The 24047-nt window shown below is 39.6% G+C and overlaps 1 long non-coding RNA gene across 1 annotated transcript; it reads left to right on the top strand.

Annotated features, from left to right (window-relative positions):
• The first annotated feature begins 897 nt into the window (after window positions 1-897).
• LOC308514516 lies at window positions 898-7179 on the top strand. The gene is made up of 3 exons (XR_013995595.1): window positions 898-1080; window positions 2739-2859; window positions 6631-7179. It is a non-coding gene; the product is annotated as an uncharacterized lncRNA (long non-coding RNA).
• The last annotated feature ends 16868 nt before the right edge of the window (window positions 7180-24047 follow it).

Here is a 24047-nt window from a genome sequence, read left to right as displayed (position 1 = left end):
GCAGGCATTATGTAGAAAATATGCCAGCATTGCCATATTTTATAAAATGTTGCAGAAAGTTGTGTTTTTCATTTTAATTAGCATATGTAAATATGAATAATCTACCTTCAAGTTATATCAAGAATGTAACAAAAAATTATGCAAGCCTGGTTTAACACTACAGGAGACATCTGGACCATAAATAATTCTAAGAATAATATTTAAATATAAAATTAAAATGATGTTATTTATTAATTAAAAATAAATACTCACTGTATGTGTAGAAAGAGAAAGAGATAGGGGGCTGCAATGTTGATTCAAAGAACTAATTTATAATTTATTACCTTTCAGACAGTTAATACATAGAATTTAAAAAGAAACAAATATACAGAAATTTCTAAATATATAAAACACAAAGCATTAAGAAAAATGAGATCAATAGAATTAAATGAAGCAAATTGTTGATTTTAAATATTACAAATAGAAATCTTAAAAACCAGAATTTTTAAAAATTTTCTAAATAAATAATCTATGTGATAGAATGCAGACACACATACACATTCACACACAAACAAGATGTTGAACGAAAAGAAGGCTAAGGGAAGAAGATGGCTCTGGCACCTGCTGTTGAGGGAAGGCCAGTCTGGGACATCCAGTGTTCTAATAATGCCATGGTCACAAGGAAGCCCCTCTAGTGTGTGGAAATAATTATTGTGTGAAATGTTTGCTGTGTGAAGACCCCAATACTCTGTAACTTCCAAAATGTGGTGAACGCCCCACTATCTTGATGTAAATGCCCGAAGCCCTTAAAGCGTAAACACCCTGCTCCTAGCACAAGGCACACCGTCTGGCCCACGCTGATAAGACACAAGTTGTTTAACACGAGCTATATAAGCATCAGGTTTTTCTTCTGTGAGTGTCTCCTGCCTGATGAGAGGAGGACTCCACATCACTCCGTGAGACAAGCCCCTGATTGACTGCTCTGCAGTGTGAGCCTGAACCAACTGCGGCCGCCTGTCTGTCTCTGTCTTCGTTGTCATCGGTCTTTCAATGTGCATCGCCGGGTGGCCTTTGCTGGAGCCTAGGACCCACTAGGAATAGGTAAATAAACCTTGTGTGATTGCATATTAATTCTTTCTTTTGTATTCATGTGTTCCGGTTTGACTCAGCTGTCTAGACATTGAAGTACCAGGGGATAGGCCGTTATTGCTGACCCCTGGTCACCTGCATATGTCCCAGTAAATCTAGGCAGATAATTAATTAATTGGGGCATAATTGGGACATCTAGACCACAGGAAGATTCTTTGCTAAAATTGGGCTCTGTGGTGCCTTCCCCTGATCTGCCTGGTCACCTCCTGCAGAGGGAGGCCAGAGGCAACAGCAGAGGTGGGGTGATGGGGGAGGCACCTTCCCCTGATCGCAGGTTGTCTCCCGCAGAGGGAGGCCAGACTGCAGCTTAGGCCCATGGGGAGTGGGCCTAAGCCATCAGGAGAACATCCTCTGAGGCAGCGGTTCTCAACCTGTGGGTCACGGCCCCTTTGGCCGTCGAACTACCCTTTCACAGGGGTCTCCTAAGACCATCCTACATATCAGATATTTACATTATGATTCATAACAGTAGCAACATTACAGTTATGAAGTAGCAACAAAAATAATTTTATGGTTGGGTCACAACATGAGAAACTGTATTTAAAGGGCCAGAAGGTTGAGAACCACTGCCTGAGGGCTTCCAGACTGTGAAAGGGTGCAGGCTGGCCTGAGAGACTTTTCCCCCAAGGGCATGAATTTTCATGCACCAGGCCTTTAGTAAAAATATATAATTGCATCAAATTCTTGTTACAAATGTCAAGGAAGACTACTGCAGTAGGAACAAGAGATGGAACTCAATGCTGAATATATTAAAGGCAGTTGGGATCTATGGCCAAAGAGCAATATGAGGTGGTCAATCAATAGAAAATTGCTAAAGGAAATGATTAGATATTGAGTAGTAGGGAGACTCTTGCTAAATAAGCTTAACAGAATTGTTAATAAATGTAGGATCAGTGTTTAGCTACCAAGAGTAAAGGACAAGAAACTTGATTGTTATTAAAGGTAGAGGGAATTCTCAGTAAAATGGCTTAGTCAGATTCTTTGCTAAAATTGGGCTCTGCAGGCAAAGAGTAAGCCAAGACTGAGGCCCAGTCAAGAAGGGGGTTCTTGACTAAAATTTAACCAAGGAAAGAGTCCTTGTCTTTCAATATATGTATGTATATGTGTGTGTTTGTGGGTTTTAAAATCCTCCTGTAATGACAATATCCGTCGAGACTTACAGCATTGAAGGTTCAAAAAATATTATAGAGTAAAATGGAAAAAAGAGGAAAAAATGAATGAAGAAAGGAAGAGAAATAAAGGAAGGGAAAGAGGCAGGGAGAGAGGGGAGAAGAGAGGAAGGAAAGACACAAAGAATGGGAAAAGAATAATGGTGGAAGATAGATAATTATGAGGAGGGGAAACATTGCAAGGAAAAAAATGAAGTAAAAGAAAACTTATAATATTTCACAAAAAGGAAACATTTCATTTTTGTTCTAGTTTGTTTTAGTTATCAATCTCTGTATAATAAAGCACCCACAGACATATGGGCTTAAAGAACAATGATGTAATTTCCCACAATGCTGTGAGTTGACTGGTCACAACTGATTTAGCTGAGGTTACTCATGTGCTTATCTCAGTTGGGAGTTCAACTGGCACTGAGAAATCCAATATTGCTTCTGATCCTTCAGATTCTTCATTAAGGTCCTCCAATCACTCAGAAACAAAGTGGAAGCTGCTAATACTCTGAAGATGTGAAACTGAAAGTGGCAGAATGTTGAATATCACTATTGCCACAATCTATCAATCAAGGTAAGACAAAAGACCAGTGCAAAATCAAGGGAAAATCAGACCCTGAAACTCAACCAGAAGTCATCTGCTTCCAAAGTTAAACCATTTACTAAAATTAACATCCTCTTATCTTGGATTACATCTGCCCTTTTCAGTCCAAGCAGACATAGCTCGTAAAACAATGTTCTATTTACCAAATTATAAAACTCTACTTTTACTTATCAAGTTATAAAACTCTCTTTTATAATAGTAATATGTTACTCAAACACCATTGTGAAAAAAAATCCCATTATATTTTAACTGTAAACCAGAGAGCTAACCAACAAAATCATAAAAGTTTTATAATTTATTTAACATAATTATTAGGGTCTGAAAGGTACTATATTCAATTTTATAGAGAAATAATCAGAAGATCTTAGAACAACATACTGGATTTGATTCTCATCCTAAGGATATGTTCTGCTAGCAGCACTGAATTTAATCTTTGCCCTAAGGTCATTCTTATTTTAAGGAACATTTGCTGGAAGATAACACATGGGATAAGAATGTTATTTCCTAACCTAACAAGTCCTATGAAAACAGCCTATGAATACAAAGAAATATCCATGGATGGACAGTTTCCTCATATGAATGAGATACTTATCTTCCTCTGACTGGCTTATTTCTTTTACTGTATACTCTCCAGGTCCCTCCATTCTATCTCAAAGTGTAAAAGATCCTTCTTTTTCACTGCTGCATAATATTCCCTGGTGTGTTTTGATAGTGAGAGATAGGATAGGTACTTCCTATGATCCAAGCAGTGCATTAAAAAAATCCCCCTCAAATATAGTTGTTGTTGTGTATAGTTTCAAATTAAGTAATTCAGACTATTTACCAATATATCAGGAAGTAAAAGTCTATTATGAGCAATTTTAGCAAAACTTAGTGTGTGGTTTAATTTGTAAAATTATTTGAAACATTTCTATTTCATATAAAATCTGAGATTTGAATTTATAAAAACTGTTAGGGATAGTTATAAGTCAAAGTAATACTGTAGAGAAAATTATGTCCATTGTCTAAAAAAATGAAAGCAATATAACTATCATTTAGCAATAGCATTTATCCTGATAAAATTTTGCTGCAGGCTGAGACAAATTATTTAACTTTTATTGTCAATTTCTTATTTTATATAAGGACATACTGTTGCCTCACAATATTGTTTCAACAAATTAAAAATAAATGCATTATGCAACCCTGTATATTTAAAAATAAGACTTCCACAATTTTTAGTAATCTTTTCCCCAATAATCTGTCTTAAAATATTCTAAAATTTTAGTAATTTCGCTCAATGGGAAATGTAAATTTTATATGCTATTCTTTCTTTGCCATTTACATTTTTTCCCAATCACAAAAGTACTAGCTGAAAATATATCACACATTTACCTTTCAGTATTTCAGATAACATTTTTAAATAAAACTTTTTAAAAAAACTATATAAATAGTTGGAGCATTTGCAGGTTAACAACTGGCTCATTTAAACAGACATAATAATTTGTGCTTTCACCCCTAAAATACAACCCTTCATTCTTGAGACCATCTTTGAAAATACATTTGTCTTAGAGTTTTAGAGTTCTTCTAATCTTCATTGAAATATCACTTCACACCTGCCAGAATGGCTATCATTAATAAATCAACAAACAAGTGCTGCTGAGGGAAGAGGGAATCCTTGTGCACTGTTCAGAATGCAGACTGGTGCAGTCACTGAGGAAAACAATATGGAGTTTCCTTACAAAATTAAATATGAAACTGCCTTTTCACCCAGCTATCCCACTAGGATGATAGTCTAAGAATCAAAAACACCAGTCAGAAAGAATATATGCACCCCTATGTTCGTTGCAGCATTATTTACAATAGCCATGATCTAGAAACAGCCCAAGGGCCATTTGAACATTGGAATACTACATGGCTCTGAAAAAGAAGGAACTCTTGCCCTTTGTGATAGCATGGAAAGACCTGGAGAATATTATGCTAAGCAAAATAATGCAGTCAGAGAGAGACAAACATCGTATCATCTCACTTATGTGTGGAATCTACTGAACAAAATAAAAGGAAAAAAAATAGAAACAGAGGCATGGGTACATGGAATGGACTGACAGCTGTCAGAGAGGAGGTAAGAGGGGAGACTGGATTAAATAAGGTGAAGAGATTAGAAAAACAAACAAACAAAAAAAAACCCACCAGATATACGTAACACATAGACATAGACAACAGTGTGGTGATAGCCGGAGGGAAGGGGATTCAGGGCCAGGTGGATAGGGGGGTGGATAGAAACTTTGACTGGGGCAATGGACACATTCTTCAGTGTGCAGGTGATGTTTTGTTGAGTTGCACACTTGAACACTGTGTGGTGTTATGAACCAATGTCACCCCGATCAATCAATCAATCAATCAATGTGAAATAAGCCAAAAAAAAAAAAAAAAGCTTGTTTCTAAATATATTAATGTATTTACTAGACATTTACTAGAGAGCCTTTTCCTGCACCACCAAATTTGTTAGGTTAAAAAGTTTACTATAGTCCTAGCCAGTGTTGCTTAATGGTTAGAACGTCAGCTCTCAGACTGAAAGGTCACAGTTTCAATCCTGGTCCAGGAAGAGCACGCACCTCAGTAACAGGCTCAGTCCCTGGCCCCGGTCGGGGCAAGTGCGGGGGGCAACCAGGTGAAGCGTCTCTCTCACAGGGGTGCTTCTCCCTCTCTGCCTCTCCCATGCCTTGCCATTCTTTCTAAAAATCAATGGAAAAAATCAACCCTGAAAAAGTTTACTATATATGCTATATATTACGTGTTATATTGCAGGTAGCTCAATAGCAGTCAGGTTGAGGGATTTAATGATATTGGCATGGATTTACAGGAAAGTTGAAGGTAGGTGGAATAATAAACCATCTATTTGAAGCAGAGGAGAGAGAGAATATTTACAGGAATTTTCTAAACTCTTAAATATCACACATGATATGAAATGTTAATACATTCTGACAACATTTATTCAACTCTTCTGCATAACTTTATACTCTGCATATTTTGGCTATCTATTATTCGTAAACTGAAATTTTACAATTATGCTCTAAATACATGTAGACATATTGCCATATTATTTGATATCAGAAAATATTAAAAGATGAATTCTTATTCATGGCTTAAAGGTAGAATTGGTGTCATAAGTATCAAGTATTGTCTGGCACTGGCACTAACTTTGGGAAGAAGGGAAAATTATATATATTGAGGCAAAACCTTGGGTTTTTTATTTAAACCTGCATTAGTAACCTGATATAAACTAAGGATTCCTTTTTTCCCACATGCTTTTAAAATTTATTTTGTAGTGACATATTTACATTTACTTATTACAGCATAGTTTAATAATAATAGAGAAAAAATATTATACTTATGTCTTTTATACCTTCTATTGAAGTTTCTGAGAGAGAATATTTGTACAGGCTTCTCTTGCTACATCTATAATACAAGGCTATAAGTACATACAAAGGGAGCTTGATATAAAAATGGATTAATGAAGATAAGAAATATTACAGGCAGAGATGATATGTTGAATGAACACTTGGAATATTTTACTTTTTCCCAATCTTGTTTGTTACTATAGATAAATTTACCAGTTTTATTAGACCAGGTCACAGTATTCCTAAGAATATAATATAGTGTAATGAACTCGTTTGGAAATGAAGGATTGTGGAGGCAGTATTAGGAAAAAGTATTTCATGTCTTCTCAGTTTTTAACTTCTGTTTTCTTTCATTGATTTACAGCATCAAGTCCCTGCATGATCTGATCATTTTGAATTCTGAAGGGTTTGGAAACAGCAAGCAACCTTGTAGGAGTTATTTAAAAACCTTCAAAAGTTCCTAGTTTTATTTTCATAAATGTCAAAACTCCACAAGCTACAGGTAGTCTCCACAAAGGGAATAGTACTACATCTTTGTTTTGTTCTGATGGAAAACATTTCTCATCTCTGTCAGATTTGAGTGAATAACTTTATCAGAAAACCGTGTCTGTTGGTTGTAAGCATGTTTATCACTTGATATATGAATCAGATTGTCTGTAGCAGAGTTGAAGATCAGCAGTGACAATTCACTTTTAGGTCCCTGAAAGGCAACAGCCTTGGTGTCAGAATAAAGACCCATAATAGGTACAGAAAACAGGGAGATGGCTATGCTTAATTTGACTATTGCCATGGATTTGAATAAAAATTAAACAAGTTTTAAATAAAAAGTACTGAACCTTTGTTTCCACAAAAAATCCCCAAGTTAAAATCACACCTCAGCAGAATTTTTTGAATTAAATATAATTTCTTTTCTAATATATCTTGCCTTCCTGTGGTAAATAGAACATTACACAGAAAAAAACAAACAAACAAACAAAAAACAGTGGGTGGAACAAAGGCAAGAGATAAAGTGATATAATTTAATGAGTTATGGGCAATTAAAACTCTAGAATAAAATAAAAAGCTCTATACAGCAAAAGAAACCATCAACAAAACAGTAAGAAAGCCCATTGCATGGGAGAACATATTTACCAATGTTATCACCAATAAGGGTTTAATCTCCAACATTTACAGGGAACTCATACAACTTAACAAAAGGAAGATAAACAATCCAATCAAAAAATGGGCAACAGACCTAAATAGATACTTTTCAAAAGAGGACATAAGGAAGGCCAAGAGACATATGAAAACATGCTCAAAGTCACTAATCATCTGAGAGATGCAAATCAAAATGACAATGTGGTACCATCTCACACCTGTCAGAATGGCTATCATCAACAAATCAACAAATGACAAGTACTGGCGAGGATACAGAGAAAAAGGGACCCTCATGCACTGCTGGTGGGAATGCAGACTGGTGCAGCCACTGTGGAAACAGTATGGACTTTCCTCAAAAAGTTAAAAATGGAACTCCCATTTGACGCAGTGATCCCACTTCTAGAAATACTAGAGGCCCAGTGCACAAATTCGTGCATGGTTGGGGTCTGGCCAGCCCAGCCCCAATCAGGGCCCAATCATGGCTGGGCCAGCTGGCAGGGAGGAGCTTCAGGAGGTTGGCCAGAGGGCTCTGCCCCCAATTGGAGTGGTTGGGCCAATTGGGGGCGTGGCAGGCTATGGGGGGGATCGTGGGGGGCTGGCAGGCCAGTCCCACCTCCAATTGGGGTAAAGGGGGTGAACAGGGGTGGTGCTCGCTGGGGGATAGGGCTGCGGGCTGATTGGAGTGGTGGGGGCCCATCAGGGGTGGGGCTGACAGGGTGGAGGGGCCATAGGAGGTTGTCCGGCCGGCCCCACCCCTGATCTGGCTGGTTCGCTGGTCTCAGTGGGCATCATAGCGACTGGTCATTCTGGTCACTGGCTTTTTATATCGTATACTAGAGGCCCAGTACACGAAATTCATGCATGGCAGGAGGTCCCCTCAGCCCAGCCTGCACCCTCTCACAATCTGGGACTGCTGGCTTCTTACTGCTCACCTGCCTGCCAGCCTGATCACCCCTAACTGCCTCTGCCTGGTGGCCTGGTCTCCCCCAACTGCCCCCCCTCTGCCAACCTAGTCACCCTCAACTGTGCCCCCCGCCTGCCTGGTTGGCCTAACTTCCCCTGCCGCCAGCATGGTTGCCCCTTACTGTGTCCCCTGCCAGCCTGGTCGCCCCCAACAGCCCCCCTCTGCCAGCCTAGTATCACCTAACTTTCCCCCTGCCAGCATGGTCACCCTTTACTGCCCCCCTGTAGGCCTGATCACCCCCAACTGCCCCCCTGAAAATCTGGTTGCCCCTTACTTCCCCCCTCTGCCAGCCTGATCGCCCTTAACTGCACCCCCCTGCCAACCTGGTCACCCCTAACTGCCCCCTCCCCGCTGGCCTGGTCGCCCCACCAGTATCCCCTGCAAGGCCTGGTTGCCCCTTGCTGCTCCCCATGCTGGTCTGGATACCCCACACAGCCTGCTGTTCAGTTGTTTGGCCGCCCCTCACTGCACCCCCTCTGCCAGCCTGGTTGCCCTTAACTGCACCCTCCCTGCTGACCTGGTCACCTCCAACTGCCCCCCCCCACCCGCCTGGTCACCCCTCATTGCACCCCTCTGCTGGCCTGGTTGCCCTTCTGCTCCCCTCTGCTGGCTTGGTCTCCCCCAACTGCTCCCCCTGCTTGCCTAGTTGCCTCCAACTGCCCCCCCACCCGCCGCCAGCCTGGTTGCCCCATGCAGACTGCTGTTCAGTTGTTTGGTCATCCCTTACATAACCCCTTCCTGCCTGTTCACCCATGCAGCCTGCTGCTCTGTCGTTTGGTCATCCCTCACAGCCTGTTGCTCAGTTGGTTGGTTGTCCCTCACTAACCCCCTCTGCCGGCCTGGTTGCCCTTAACTGTACCCTCTGCCAACCTGGTCTCCCCCAACGGCCCCCACTGCTGGCCTGGTCTCCCCCAACTGCCCCCACTGCTGGCCTGGTTGCCCCCAACTGCCCCCCCTGATGACTTGGTCGACCTTCACTGCCCCTCCTGCTGGCGGATTGCCCCACACAGCTGGGTGTTCAGTCTTTTGGTCATCCCTCACTAACCCCCCTGCCAACCTGGTCGTAGGCAGCCATCCTGTGAGTGCGTGAGGGTCAATTTGCATATTACCTCTTTATTATCTATCTATCTATCTATCTATCTATCTATCTATCTATCTATCTATCTATCTATCTAAAGAGCCAAGGGGCATCGCAAGGGAATCGACAACAACTGAACAGACAATCAAACAGGCTGAGTGGGGCGACAAGCCTGGCAGGGGGGTTAGTGAAGGACGACCAAACAACTGAACAAGCATGCTGCATGGGGTGACCAGGCTGGTAGGGGATTAGTGAGGGGTGACCAAATGACTAACAGCAGCCTGTGTGCAGCGACAAGACCAGAGGGGGTGCCATGAGGGGTAATCAGGCTGACGGGATGGGGAGGGAGTTGGGGCAACCAGGTCGGCAGGAGGGACAGTTGGGGGCAACCAGGCTGGTGGGGAGTGGTATAGTTGGGGGCAACAAGGCCAGCAAGGGGGTCAGTTGGGGGTTATTAGGCTGGTAGTGGGGGCAGTGAGGGGTGACTAGGTTGGCAGAGGGGGGCAGTTGGGGGTGACCAGGCTGGCAGAGGGGGCAGTAAGGGGTGACAGGATGGTGGGAGGGGGCAGTTAGGGGCGACCAGGCAGGCAGGCAGATGAGCGACTAAGAGCCAACTGTCCAGGATTGTGACAGGGATGTCCAACTGAGGGATGTCCGACTGCTGGTTTAGGCCCAATTCTTGGGCCTAAACAAACAACCGAACATCCCCCAAGCAGTCCTGGATTGGAGAGGGTGCAGGCTGGGCTGAGAGGACCCCTCCCCCGGGGCACGAATTTCATGCACCAGGCCTGTAGTATATAGATATTCCAAGAAACTAGGAACACCAGTCAGAAAGGATATATGCACCCCTATGTTCATAGCAGCACAATTTACCATAGCTATGATTTGGAAACAGCCTAAGTGCCCATCTGCAGACGAGTAGATAAGAAAAATGTGGTATATCTACACAATGGAATATTATGCTGCGGTAAAAAAGAAGGCATTCTTAACATTTACAACAGCATGGACGAAACTGAAAAGCATTATGCTAAGCGAAATAAGCCAGTCAGAGAAAGATAAATATCACATGATCTCACTCATTTACAATAAATAAATAAATAAACATACTATAACTGGTTAGTAGTTATATATCTCTCTTAACAGAAAGAGATTAGTTTAAAGTCTTCTGTTTTAACTTTTAATACTATAAATAATTTTTATTAGTAAGGAAATTTCACATGAATTGAATTTTTGGGTGTGTGTGCTGTGGGAATTTTTCTTTAAAAATGTTTGGCTTTCAGTCCATATTAAATACTACTAGCCCCAATTCTTTTCTCTTTCTCACCTCTTTTTCCTTTCCTCCCACCCTTCCTCCCTCCCTCCCTCTCTCCCTCCTCCTCTCTTTTTCTTAGGCACAATAATCTCACACCCAAAAGATATTCATGTTCTAATGTCCATAATCCTGTGCCTGTTACCTTACAAACATAAGGTAAAAAGTACCTTGCATATATGATTAAGGCTATTGAAACGGGGAGATCATTCTTCTTTATCCAAGTAAGTCAATCAAATCATGAGACAGTAAATTTGCAACTTTTCTGACTGAGGTCACAAAGAGAGATGTGACGAAGGAAGAAGGGTCAGAGAAGCAATATTGCTGACTTTGAAAATGGAGGAAGGCCAAGAGTAAGGAATGTGTGTGGTCTCTAGAAGCTACTCCTGAGCCTCCAGAAAGGAGCCCAGCCGAGGCAATCCCTTCTTGATTTTAGTCAGTGAGAGCCATGCAAGGCCATCTGACTACCAGAAATGTAAGATGAAAATTGGCATTGTTTAAGCCACTGAATTTGAAGTAAATTGTTACAGAAACAATAAAGACTAATGCATTCTCTTTCTCATTTTTTTTTTTTAAGTGATGAGGCTTAATATTTAGCACAGTATTTTCAGGGAGGAGGGGAAGTATATGGCAGAATTCATAAATAATCATTAATGTAATCTTTATTGTTGAAAGTATTACAGATGTCCCCTTTTTCCCCATTGACCCCCTCCACCCCACACATGCATCCCACCCCGGGCCTTCATTGCACTATTGTATGTGTCCATGAGTTATGCATATATGTATATAAATTCTCTGCTTAATTTCTTCCTGCCCCTCCTCCTTTCCCTCTGAGATTTGTCAGTCTTTCCATGCTCTAATGTCTCTGGATCTATTTTTATTTTGTTCATTAATGCGGAATAATGGGAAAACATTGATTTAAAGATTTAAAGAAACATCCACATTTATTTTCAGTATGTATATATTAAAAATGTAAAGCTAATGAGAATATCTAATTCAAATTAGGTAATATCTTCTTTAACAATTATTAGTAAGAAGATAAAAAATAACAATTCTTTAAGAGCAGTCCTTGGGTACAACTTCATTTATTTTCAAAATAAATAAATGTATTCAAATTATTAGTTAAGCCCCATTTGCATTTTATGTTTCCATAAAGACAAATGTACCTAAAAGTCACTGCTTAAAATGAACATAGAACGCACATTAAATTTATTAATATGCTACCATTTAATTAGCTTTTCTTAAGATCCTATTTAATGGCCAATGGCATCTACAAGGAATTCAAAATATGACTTACATGTTACATTCAAGAAATAATTTTGAGTTCATCATTTTAATAATATTTTATTGAGACACACACATATGATAATCTTTAAATACTTTTTCTAGGTATTTATTGCACATAATCATTCAATTATAATTACTAATTTTTACTTTGAGTTTCTTACATCTCTTAAAAGAAATATTTGGTTAATTTGAAGCTGAAATAAAAACATAATAAACATTTTTTTAAGTGACTTCTTAAGTGAATTGTGCTATAACTGGCCTTTTTGCCAATACTGGAAAGGATAATTATTATCCTCTACAATTACATGAGACATTGCTTAGTACAGAACAAGCAACTAGTAAATTATTTTGTAATAAATGTAATAAATATAGAATATTTCCCCATTTTACTCCCAGCCAGAATATAATCTTAGAATTCCCAATATATGCTTTCACTTTACCAAAAAGTATTGTTGATATAATAAATAATCATTGCTTTTGTGCTTTCTCAGGAGTTGGCAAGCCATAGCCTGTGAGCCAAATTCAGTCTGCCACCTACTTTTATAAATAAAGTTTTATTGGAACACACACACACGTTCTATATCACTTTATATTTTTTTAAATCAAGGTTTAAAAAAATAATTGTAAATGTTGCTAATTATTTTTTAATAGTTTTATAATTCCTAGGTTTATTCTGGGTTTTAAATATTATAATCAAATGTCTTAAATATGTCCTCTTCTCTTTATCACCATTATTAGATAGATATCTCTACATTATACTAAAAATATTTGACCAACAGGCAAAGTTTACTCCCACCTAAATTTCCTACCATTGTTACTATTTTAAAGCTCCACGGGCATTTTTCCATTGCTTGAATGATAACCCTTTTGCAAAATATCATTTATTTCCTGACATATGGTGCTTTGTCTTTTGAAAAATAAAGAACCTATTTTTTGTCAGAGTTTTAGAGTATGAGTTGTAAGCTCAAATAATGAGAGTCATCTATTGCTTTAAAGCAGTGGTTCTCAACCTGTGGGTCTCGACCCCTTTGGGGGTCAAATGACCCTTTCACAGGGGTCGACTAAGACCATCAGAAAACACATATTGAATATATAATTACATATTGTTTTTGTGATTAATCACTGCTTCAATTATGTTCAATTTGTAACAATGAAAATACATCCTGCATATCAGATATTTACATTATGATTCATAACAGTAGCAAAATTATAGTTATGAAGTAGTAACAAAAATAATTTTATGGTTGGGGGTCACCACAACATGAGGAGCTGTATTAAAGGGTCTCGACATTAGGAAGGTTGAGAACCACTGCTTTAAAGAGAAGAGACCTTTTCTCTGATTTGTAAGACATTGTAAGGCATTGTGTGTTTTTTTTAATATAATAAGTTGCTTAAATGATATCTTAGAAACATCTCTTCTAACAACAGATACTCATTTTATACCCACAATGTTTGAGGTACCTGGTATAGTGACAGATTTGTTGCTAAGCTGACACTTTTAGCTTTTAAGACTCTCTATAAATGATCTTTTTAATAACTTTTTTCCTTTTTGGACTTAATGAAATGCATTTTCCCTTTCATACTTTTCTTCCTGTTAGCCATTCTGACATATTCTCACTAAACATTATTTTCTTTTATTTCAACTATATCTTGAATTGTATTTTTCTAATTAACTAACTCTAACAGTAGGCTATTTTCTATGCTTTGCTCCCCAAATATCAAGAAACACACAAAATATATCCAATATATTGAATTAAATATATCATGAATTATACAAAAATAAAATTGTTGACTTCTATATCTTCTTCTATTGAACTCTTACTGATATTTTCAATGAAACATAACCTTAATTCTCCACAAATGTTTTCTGCTATTTTAATGTAAAGTCAGCAAAAATATCGTTCTTAATATGGCCTTTCAAGAGAACTAGCACATGCAATCTTCATAGAAATAATTTGTCATGCTTAAAAAATATGTTTCCTTCATGTTTAAGAAATATGTATTCTGCCCTGACTGGTTTGGCTCTGTGGATAGAGCGTCGGCCTGCGGACTGAAAGGTCCCAGGTTCGATTCCGGTCAAGGGCATGTACCTTGGTTGCAGGCACATCCCCAGTGGGAGGTGTGCAGGAGGCAGCTGATCGATGTTTCTCTCTCATTGATGTTTCAAACTCTCTATCCCTCCCCCTTCCTCTCTGTAAAAATCAATAAAATATATTTAAAACAACAAAAAAGAAATATATATTCTATTAGAGCTCAATGAAGAAATTCCTTCCTCCAGTACACATGAAACACTTAGCACAGTGTCTGTGCCTTGGTAAATTATTAATAAATTTTAGTTCTCTCTTTACGTATGTCCTGAGAATTGAGCTCATATTCAACAACAGAAGAGAACCAATACCTTTAGCCAGTATGCTGCAAATTGCCATCACTTTTGTGTCATTGTCTCTTATTCTTGCACAGTTAGCAACTATCTTTGCTATTGCTATATCCTGAAATGAATTTTCAGTTGCATAGCTAATCAAACATCAAAAAATGCAAGGAATTCTTACCATTTGCAACAGCATGGATGGAACTGGAGAGCATTATGCTAATCAAAGTAAGCCAGTCAGAGAAAGATAAATATCACATGATCTCACTCATTTGTGGAATATAATGAACAACATTAACTGAGGAACCAAAATAGAACCAGAGTCATAGAAGCATCTAACAGACTGTCCAACCTATGAGGGAAGGTGGTGGAGGGGTGGGGGGGGCGTGTTGAGGGGGTAAGAGATTAACCAAAGGACTTGTATGCTGCATATGAGCAAAACCAATGGACACAGACAGAGGGGGAGGGGGGGGGAACGTTCTGGAGGGTGGGGGTGGCCAGGGAGAGATCAATGGCGGGGGGGGGGGGAAAGGAGACTTAAGAAATACTTTCATCAGTAAATAATTAAAATTTAAAAAAATACAAATCCTACAAATGCATATGGTGTAATGCAGAGGACTTTTGCTTTGGAAATAGAAAACTTAAGTATCTAAGCCACATTGTATCACATAAAATCAATATCACATAAAGTCTATCTTTTGTCACTTGACACTACATAAGCTAATATAGGAAAGAGAAAAAACTTAACTCTGGTTATCAGGAGTCATGTGACCTTGAGTAATTAGGTAACATTTTCAAATATTATTTTTATTAATAAAGGGGAAATCTAAGTACATATCTAACAAGACTTTTGAAAGTATGTTTTATGATTTTATATATGCATGACCGTAGAACAATTCATGATGCGTTTTTGTATCATGATATATTTGCTCAATGTATTATAGTTTTCCTCTGCAATTGGAAGGCAATAATTAAATATATTACAATCTATGTTTTGCTAGAGTAACCTTAATTATAGTAATATAATAGTTGATGAAGTACAATAATATGTTAGCATATGTAATGGGGTGTAGAAGGAGGCAGTTTTGGTGATGCTAGAAAGTCAGGTAAGATAAAGCCTAAAATGTCAGCCAAGAACAATAAACAAAAAACACCCTCAAGATCTCTATATTGATGTAAGAAGCACCCTTAGATTTCTTAGTATAGCATTGTTCACACAGAGGTTTGCTAAAAATACCTACTCCTCATCTCCAGTTACATATAAACAGCCTATACAAATATGAAAAAAGAGTTTTAAGGAAAATTGTGGAATTGAGAATGCTGCTTCAATGTCCTCCATTTTCTGTCGAGAAACTTGTATTCACCCAAAAACCAAATAGAAGTGTTCTTGTTGTGTCCCCAGGATTGTGGGGCATAGAAGCATTTTCTTTACTTTTATCTTGAGTCTTAAGGTATGACTCTTAAAAACTGTCTTCCATAGAGGACCTCTAACATATTACACAAACAAGATGAAAATTTTTTTCAGATGTTAACAGTATTTTTACAGAACATCCTCTGTGTCAGCTGAATAAATAGAATAACTCTTTCAGAAAGAAGTTCAGGTGTGGCTTTTGACCACTGAAGTAAAGTATAATTTAATACAAGAAGCTATGACATTTTTAAAGGTATTATAATGCCTCCAACTAAAAGATATAGAGTCAGCACAACATAAAACCAAGCCTTTGGACCTGTCTTGTACTATAAGCAGAAGCTCACCCAAATATACTCATCTGTAAATCTAGATTTTTTCCTATGGAAAAACAAAGGCTGGCTCATAAGGTAGAAACAGAATCCACAGGGTGAAGCCAAGATCTAAAGAGCATCGCTTTCTGGAAGGAGGAGTTAAGCCCTAATCAAAGAGTTGACAACACATGCCCAGCTGGATTTCAGCATTTCAACCCACCAATGACTGTTAACATCCCCTTCCCCCATGCCTTGTAAGTGTCTATTACAGGGGTCCTCAAACTTTTTAAATGGGGCCACTTCACTGTCCCTCAGACCGTTGGAGGGCCGGATTATAGTTTAAAAAAAAACAAAAAACAAAAACTATGAACAAATTCCTATGCACACTGCACATATCTTATTTTGAATTAAAAAAACAAAATGGGAACAAATACAATATTTGTATTTGCATGTGGCCCGCGGGCCGTAGTTTGAGGACCCCTGGTCTATTGCAATATTCTTTGACTGACTCACCATTTTATGTTGGGTGTTTGAAAGATAAGTACCTTGTATCTTTAGCTCTCAAGTTTTTAGAGTGAGAGAAACCGTACATGTGGAACTACACTGAAGAAGCTTCGTTTACACTTGGACTTGATTTATATGTGATTTTCTGAAATAGAAGGTAATAAACTTAGAGGTGCCTGGAAGCCAGTTCCAGCATGACAGCAGGGTTGAATCTGGGAATGGCTGATGGCATTTCCCAAACCTGAATAGAATACATTAAATTGATTATTTGCTCCCAGACAGCTCAAGGCATCTTAATCTACATGTTATTGCCTCCTACTGGCCAAACACCTGAACAGCCATAGGCTAATTCTTCCATTCTGACAATGCTTCTGTATAGGAAACCCTGACTCTTTGAAGTGTATTATCTCTGCCTCGCCTCAGGACAAATTGTGTTAATAAAAAACATGGGGTCCTGAGAGGAGGAGAACTGAGAACTTAGATCTTAGTTTCCTTTAAACTAGGCTCCTCTGACCACAAATGCCTTTCAAAATTATATTTCGTCTCTGGACTCCTATTTAATCTATGCACAGCCTTCTCCAGATTGCTGAACCCTTCTTAATGCTGGCACAAGAACCCTGGCAAGAGGAGACTTTGTAAGTCATGGGAAGAGGGTGAAACATGTAAATATTTGTGACCTGATAGCAGCCTATGTCAGATTAAATATAACCACAATTCTTTAACATTCCTCCCATTGAGATGTGTTGTCTAATTTCCTTCCCCTTCTAGCTGTACTGGTCTGTGATTTGTTTTACTTTTCGGTATGGAAGAAGTGCTATTGTAAGAGTTTCTAACCTAGTATTTAAGAAAAATGACAAATTCTGCATTACTCCTTTTCAGAGCTCCCAGTTTCCATGTAGAATCCCAACTACCCACCTGGAGAGGCCACACAGAAACTCTGAGACTACATGGGGAGGGGGAAGAGTCCATCCATTTCTAGCCTTCCAAGCATTTTGGCACAGTCCCATGCACAAGAGTGAAGCCATCGTGAACGCTCTAAGCCAGCTCAGCTTTCAGCCGAATATGCCCAATTTATACCAGCCAACAATAAATGAAACTGAGGAATTATCCAGCTGAGCCTTTCCTGGAATCCAGCCCTGCTCTACTGACTCACCCACAAAATCAAGAGAGATAATAAAAAATGTTTGTTATTTTAAGTTACTAAATTTTGGGAAAGATTACTATGCAACAATATAGAATTGAATATCTGCTAAGTATCTTAGGTAAATATAGTTCCAATTATCTTACGGAAACTCAATAAATGTTTTTGAATGACTAGTATTTGATCTTTAGAATATTATCTTCAGTCACACTTGAAGTGCTGAGACAGAGGTCAGCAAACTAAGCCTCTGAGCTAACGTGGTCTGCAAAGACTAAAGCATTTACTATCTTGTCCTTTACAGAAAGAGTTTGCTGATACTCAAATTATTCCATCTTTGATGAGTAGAATCTCTTCAGATTAGGTTCTGACCTTTTGACATAAACCAAATAATCTTTGATAGCTTCTTTGTTTTATAGTATAACAAAGTAATTTGTGTTCACTTTGTAAATAATCTGCCCCAAACCTGTTATCAGCCATCTCTCCAAGGAGTGATTCTGATTCCTGTTAGTAGGAAGTGATATTTAGAAACAACAATCTAGATACTATAGACTCCTTGTTATTGAATTAAACATTGATTCTAGGTCATTCTTTGTGGGGTCTGGCCCCAGCAGGTCCAGGTGTTCCCAAAGGTGTGGACGGAGTCGGCGAAGAAGGAATGAATGACATGGAGGCAGCCTTCAGTTGATCAGCATGGTTGGGTTCTCTTGCCTGGTTCTATCCAGGATCTCCAGCCAGGTTCTGTGCTTTGTGTTTTGTGGGGTTTTTTAAATTTATTTATTTATTTTTATTAATGCCCTTGACCGGAGTCAAACCTGGGACCCTTCAGTCCGCAGGCCGACTCTCCATCCACTGAGCCAAACTGGTTAGGGATAGGTTCTGTGTTTTATTGTCTTGTTACATCTGTATTTATACCAGTAGATTTTAATCCTATCAATTTCTATTCCAAAGGTTAGGGTGTTTCTTATCTCTATTCCAGGGAGTAAAGATTATGTAGCTTAAGCGTGATTGTTCGTAGTTAAAGTGATTAACTACCCACCTGGCACTTAGTTAAGGGGTTTTATTCCCTCCCTAACTTCAGGGAAAAATCCCTACCTGGGGAAACAACCTTTCTCGGAGAGGTGACCTTGGTTAAAAAATAGCGCCAAGAATGGGAGCAAACATACTAAGAACAGTATGCCATATACGCCAGGTCCCTTGAAACATATGCTGTGCAGCTGTTTCTTCCCTGCAGCGACTGTGTCAAGCAGCAAGGATGGACCAGCTTCCGGAAATTCTTCTATTTTATTTTTTTTGAAATTATCTGTTATTATTTTTTAAAATCTTTACTATTGAAAGTATTTCATAGGTCCTCCCTTTTCCCTCATCAACCTGTACAGTTGACATTCAATTTTATATTAGTTTCAAGTATACAATATAGTGATTTTACATTTATATACCTTATGATATGAAAATCCCAATAAGTTTAACATTAGAATGAAAACTAATAAAGAAAGAGAAAAATAATTCTAAGAACTTAACCTGCCTTTTCAGTCTGAACCACAATTCAGACTAAACAAATAGCTGTTATGGGAAAGTCCTCTCAATAGAACTGCTATTAATAAATGAAGATGAAATGACTGAATGAACATATTATCATTTAGTAAAAACTCTAAAGTAATAATGGATCTAATAAATGATTATCAATGTCTATTGACATCACATAAAGAGAGAGAAGAGAATACTAAGTACATCTGATGAAAGCACATTATGTTACCTATGAAATATTCTCATCCAAAACATCAAATTTAAGTCCAAGAAAGCCTTCCAGATCTAATAACCACTTGACAAAAAATTTGGAGAGTAGAGGAATATTCTAAACAAGATTATCCTAGGTGAATATAATCAGCATAAACCAGAATGTGGAACACTCTATACAACGGTTTCATCCAGTAAATTATAAGGAAAACCAAGAGAGAGAAAGCTTACAGATTAAGAGAACTAAGAGATATATCAACTAAATGGAATGTGTTAACCTGGTTTGGATACTGACTCACACAAATCATCTGGGGGAAAATAACACAATCAATGAAATTTGAACACTTAGTGGATGTTTGATGATACAGAATTAATGTTGGCTTTTAAAATATGTTCTGTATGTTTTAAAGACATAGAAAATATTTAAATGTTTTAAAATATAACTAATGAACTGTATTTGGAACTCACATGAAAATAATTCAGTGGGATGGGAAAGGGAACAAGATGGGGGTGTAGTGAATGAAAAGTGGCCATAGTTGACAATTGTTATAGCTAGAAAATGGGTATTTGAGTTTCCATGATACTATTTTCTCTACTTCTGTGTATGTTACAAATGTTCTGTCATAAAATGAAAAAAAAGAAAATACAAAAGTTTGCTGATATCCTGGTCTGAAAGATTAACTGGATCAGGGCTATTTACTTACATATTTAAAAAGCAGAATCTCTTGGAGTTCCAGGAAAGATGGTGTTACAGAAGACCAAAGAAATACCAAGCAGGCTTCCTAGAGAAAGGGAGGGAACCCTTTTATTAACACTAGTGGACTCCGGGAATCATTTCCAAATCAGAGTGAAAAAACATGCAGAGAGCCTGTCTATATATATCCCGCTGGGGTATTTGTCTATCAGATATGCCCTCTGCCCCCTTCCTGGCCCTGCAGGGAGGCCCCCAGGTGTCAGACCACATCTGATGGTCCGTCCTGGCACCAGCATAACAACCCTCCCCCCACCACCCCAGGGCAGTGCATTGTTCACAGTTTTTATGGCCTGACATGCCTTGCAAGACCAGTTTCCTCCTCAATGGCAGCATAGGTAAATGTGGTACTCGTATCCTCCCACAACTCAGAAGAAATATTGTTCACTGATGGGAGTAGCTTTATAACCAGTGGAGTTTAGGAGGGCAAGGTATGCAGTGATATCCTTGCTCAACACCAGGAGACCTTACCCCTGGGTCTTCTGTACAAATTGAACTTGTAGCGTTGACTCGAACCCTGGAATTAGGAGGAAATAAAACCCTGACTTTATATGCTGATTCTAAATATGCATTTACTCTATTCTATGCCCATGGGGTTATCTGAAAGGAATAGGGCTTGCTGATGGCTAGTAGTAAGGTGATAAAAATGGGCCTCTGTACTAAAATTATTACAGGCCATTACAATACCTAAAGAACTTGCAGTAGTACACTGAAGGGGCCACCAGAATGGAAACTCACAGGTGGTAAAAGGAAATAGCCTTGAAGATGCCACAGCAGAAAGAACAGCTCTACACAAAACAATAATGCAGCTGGCCCTAATTCCCGGCTTGATTTTAAATCAGTACATTACTAACCTGGCTAGTTTTCTCAGTGGTTAGAGCATTGGCCTAAAGACTGAAAGATCAAGTATTTGATTCCTAGTCAAGGGCACATACTTCCGTTGCAGGTTTGATCCCCAGGCCTAGTTGGGTGTCTGTAGGAATCAATCAGTCTTCCTCATGTAGATGTTTCTCTTTCTTTCTCTCTCCACACCTCTCTCTCTGCTCTCTCCTCCCTCCCTTCCACACTATCTGAAAATCAATGGGAGAATAAAAATATCCTGAAGTGAGGATTTAAAAAAAAAAAAAAAAAACAATCAGTACTCTTCTGTGTATAACAAAAATGATCTAAAAATTGGCCAGGAATGGGGCTTTAAGTACATTTCTACATATAAGAGGTGGTTGATTAATTCATACTCAAAGATATTCATTCCTCAAAGGCTAACTTGGGTATAGTAAAAGAAGCCCATGATTCTATACATGATGGGAAGGAAACACTATATGAGTTGCTACTTCAGATAATAGTGACTCTTGGAATGAGAAGAGTAATTAATAGTGTCATGGCTACCTTCACCAATGTACAGAGAAAAATGCATATTCTAAACCTCTGGTATCACCTTTAATCTGGCAGTCCAGGCTTGGGAATGTTTCCCAAAGAAAACAAGACTTTACAGTAATGACTGCTGCTCCTGGAGGATTAAAATACATATCTGTGCCAGTAGATTTCTTTACTGGATGTGCTGAACCCATTCCCATTGACCAGAAAGGAACAGTTAAGCTGTGAAGGCACTGCTAAAGGAAATAATACCTAAATTTGTGCTCCCCAGAATCTTTCAAAATGACAATGGGCAGGCTTTCACAGTGGTCATAATAAGGGAAGCAATATGGGCACTCCAAATTAGGTGGCTCTTACATTCGTGGAAACTACAGTCCTCAGGAAAAATGAAATAATGTAATCAAACCCATGTTTCATAGGTTTCAAACTGTCCCAGGAATCCCATGACACCTGGCTTAAATTACTATCAATTGTCCTGACCTGGATCAGAACAGCACCTAAAGGAAATATATATAACTAGTGGCCTGGTGCACGGATTTGTGCACACTGAAAGGAAATTAATTAGAATATTTTAATATCACTACTCCCCCTTTCTCTATAATAGGAGTGTCAACGAAATTCATGATTGACAATGACAGATGGAAACACATGTGTGCGATTGGTGCCAGTGAGAGCTTTATATGTATCATGCATGCATGAGTCAACATAGGGTTTTATAGATATAGAATAAACTTGTTTAATTAGACCTGCTTTCTGATGTAGCTAAACTTTTTCCAGCCCAGTGAAACACCCCAACTTCTCTTTCAGGTAACTGTCAGCAACACAGCAGTAAATATCAACACAAAGTAAATTATTATTATAGACTATGCAGGGAGAACAAAAGGTAAAATATTTAACTGCAGCAGTGTTTGACTATATTCTATGCAGTGAGAAAACCTGAAGTCATTTTCAAGGTCCACCATTTCTTCTTTTCAGTCGGGTCAAGTTTCTAAACTTTCTAAATCTCCATTTTCTGGCTAATGGAAAGAAAATAGGATTCCACCAAGTCTCCTGTCAACCTACTCCAGGACTTCTGTGAGGATCAAATGAGATGAGGCACAGAAACACGCTTCACAGACATTTAGTTAAAGTATGAAATGTTTGCACCTATCTATAAAGCAAGTCATGTTCCTGGGCTGAAGAAACTGCAAGAAGGCTAGTCCTTGCTAGGGAGAGGAAGCTGGGTGTTGCTACATGATGTCATTACCCAGCATCCACAGCCACTGTTTCAGTCTGGGATGGGCTGTGGGCCTCATTTTGCGACTAGGGGTCTCAGCAGCATCAGCTGCGATTTGGTGGACTGTTGCTCCAGGGTGGTGGCGGGGCCTATGTCCCACTTAGGGGAAGCCTAATGTTGCTTTGTGGGTGCCAGGTCCACGGTGCCAGTGCACATCAGGGCAGCTTTTGAGTTGAGTGTATGCCCCCTGGTGGTCAGTATGTATGTGTCATAGTGACAGGTTGGACAGTCAGACACTTAGCATATTAGCCTTTTAAATATATACTAGAGACCCAGTGCACAAAAATCTGTGCACTCAGGGGGAGGGGGGCGGTTGTCCCTAAGCCCTACCTGTGCCTTCTTGCAGTCTGGGACCCCTCGGGGAATGACCACCTGCTGGCTTAGGCACGCTCCCTGGGGGATTGGGCCTAAGATGGCAGTCAGACATCCCTCTGGCAGCCTGGGAGCCCTCGGGGAATGCCCACTTGCCAGTGGGGAGCAGGCCTAAGCTGCAGTTGGACATCCTTAGCACTGCTGAGGAGGCAGGAGAGGCTCCCACCACAACTGCTGTACTGGCAGCCATCAGCCTGGCTTATGGCTGAGCAGAGCTCCCCCTGTGGGAGCGCACTGACCACCAGGGGCCAGCTCCTGCATTCACATCTGCCCCTGGTGGTCAGTGTGTGTCATAGTGACCAGTCATTCCCAGTCATTCTGCTGTTAGGGTCAATTTACATATTACCCTGTTATTATATAGGAGTGCCTGGCCAGCCTGGGTGAGGAGCTGAGGGCTATTTTCAGGCTGGTCACACCCCCCTTCAGGGTGGGGGGTACTGCTGGGGTGCCTTGCCAGTCTGGGTGACGGCTAATGGCATTTGCAGTCAGGCCAAGCCCCCAAGGGGGGACCCTCACCCCATAAGGGTGTGGCCAGCCTGGGTAAGGGGCTGATGGCTGTTTGCAGGCTGGCCACAGCCCCTTCGGGGTGGGGGTTCCTGCTGGAGTGGCTGGCCAGACTGGGTGAGGGGCTGATGACTGTTTGCAGGCTGGCCACAGCCCCTTCAGTGTGGGGGTCCCCACTGGTGTGCTGGCCAGTCTGGGTGAAGGGCTGAGGGCCATTTTCAGGCTGGCTAAGGCCCCAGCGAGTACCCTCACCCCATGAA

Source organism: Myotis nattereri, assembly GCF_964212035.1.
Source record: "Myotis nattereri genome assembly, chromosome: 2".
Taxonomy (NCBI): Eukaryota; Metazoa; Chordata; class Mammalia; order Chiroptera; family Vespertilionidae; genus Myotis; species Myotis nattereri.
Note: the sequence above shows the minus strand (reverse complement) of the source record. Positions and strands in the feature narration are given on the sequence as shown.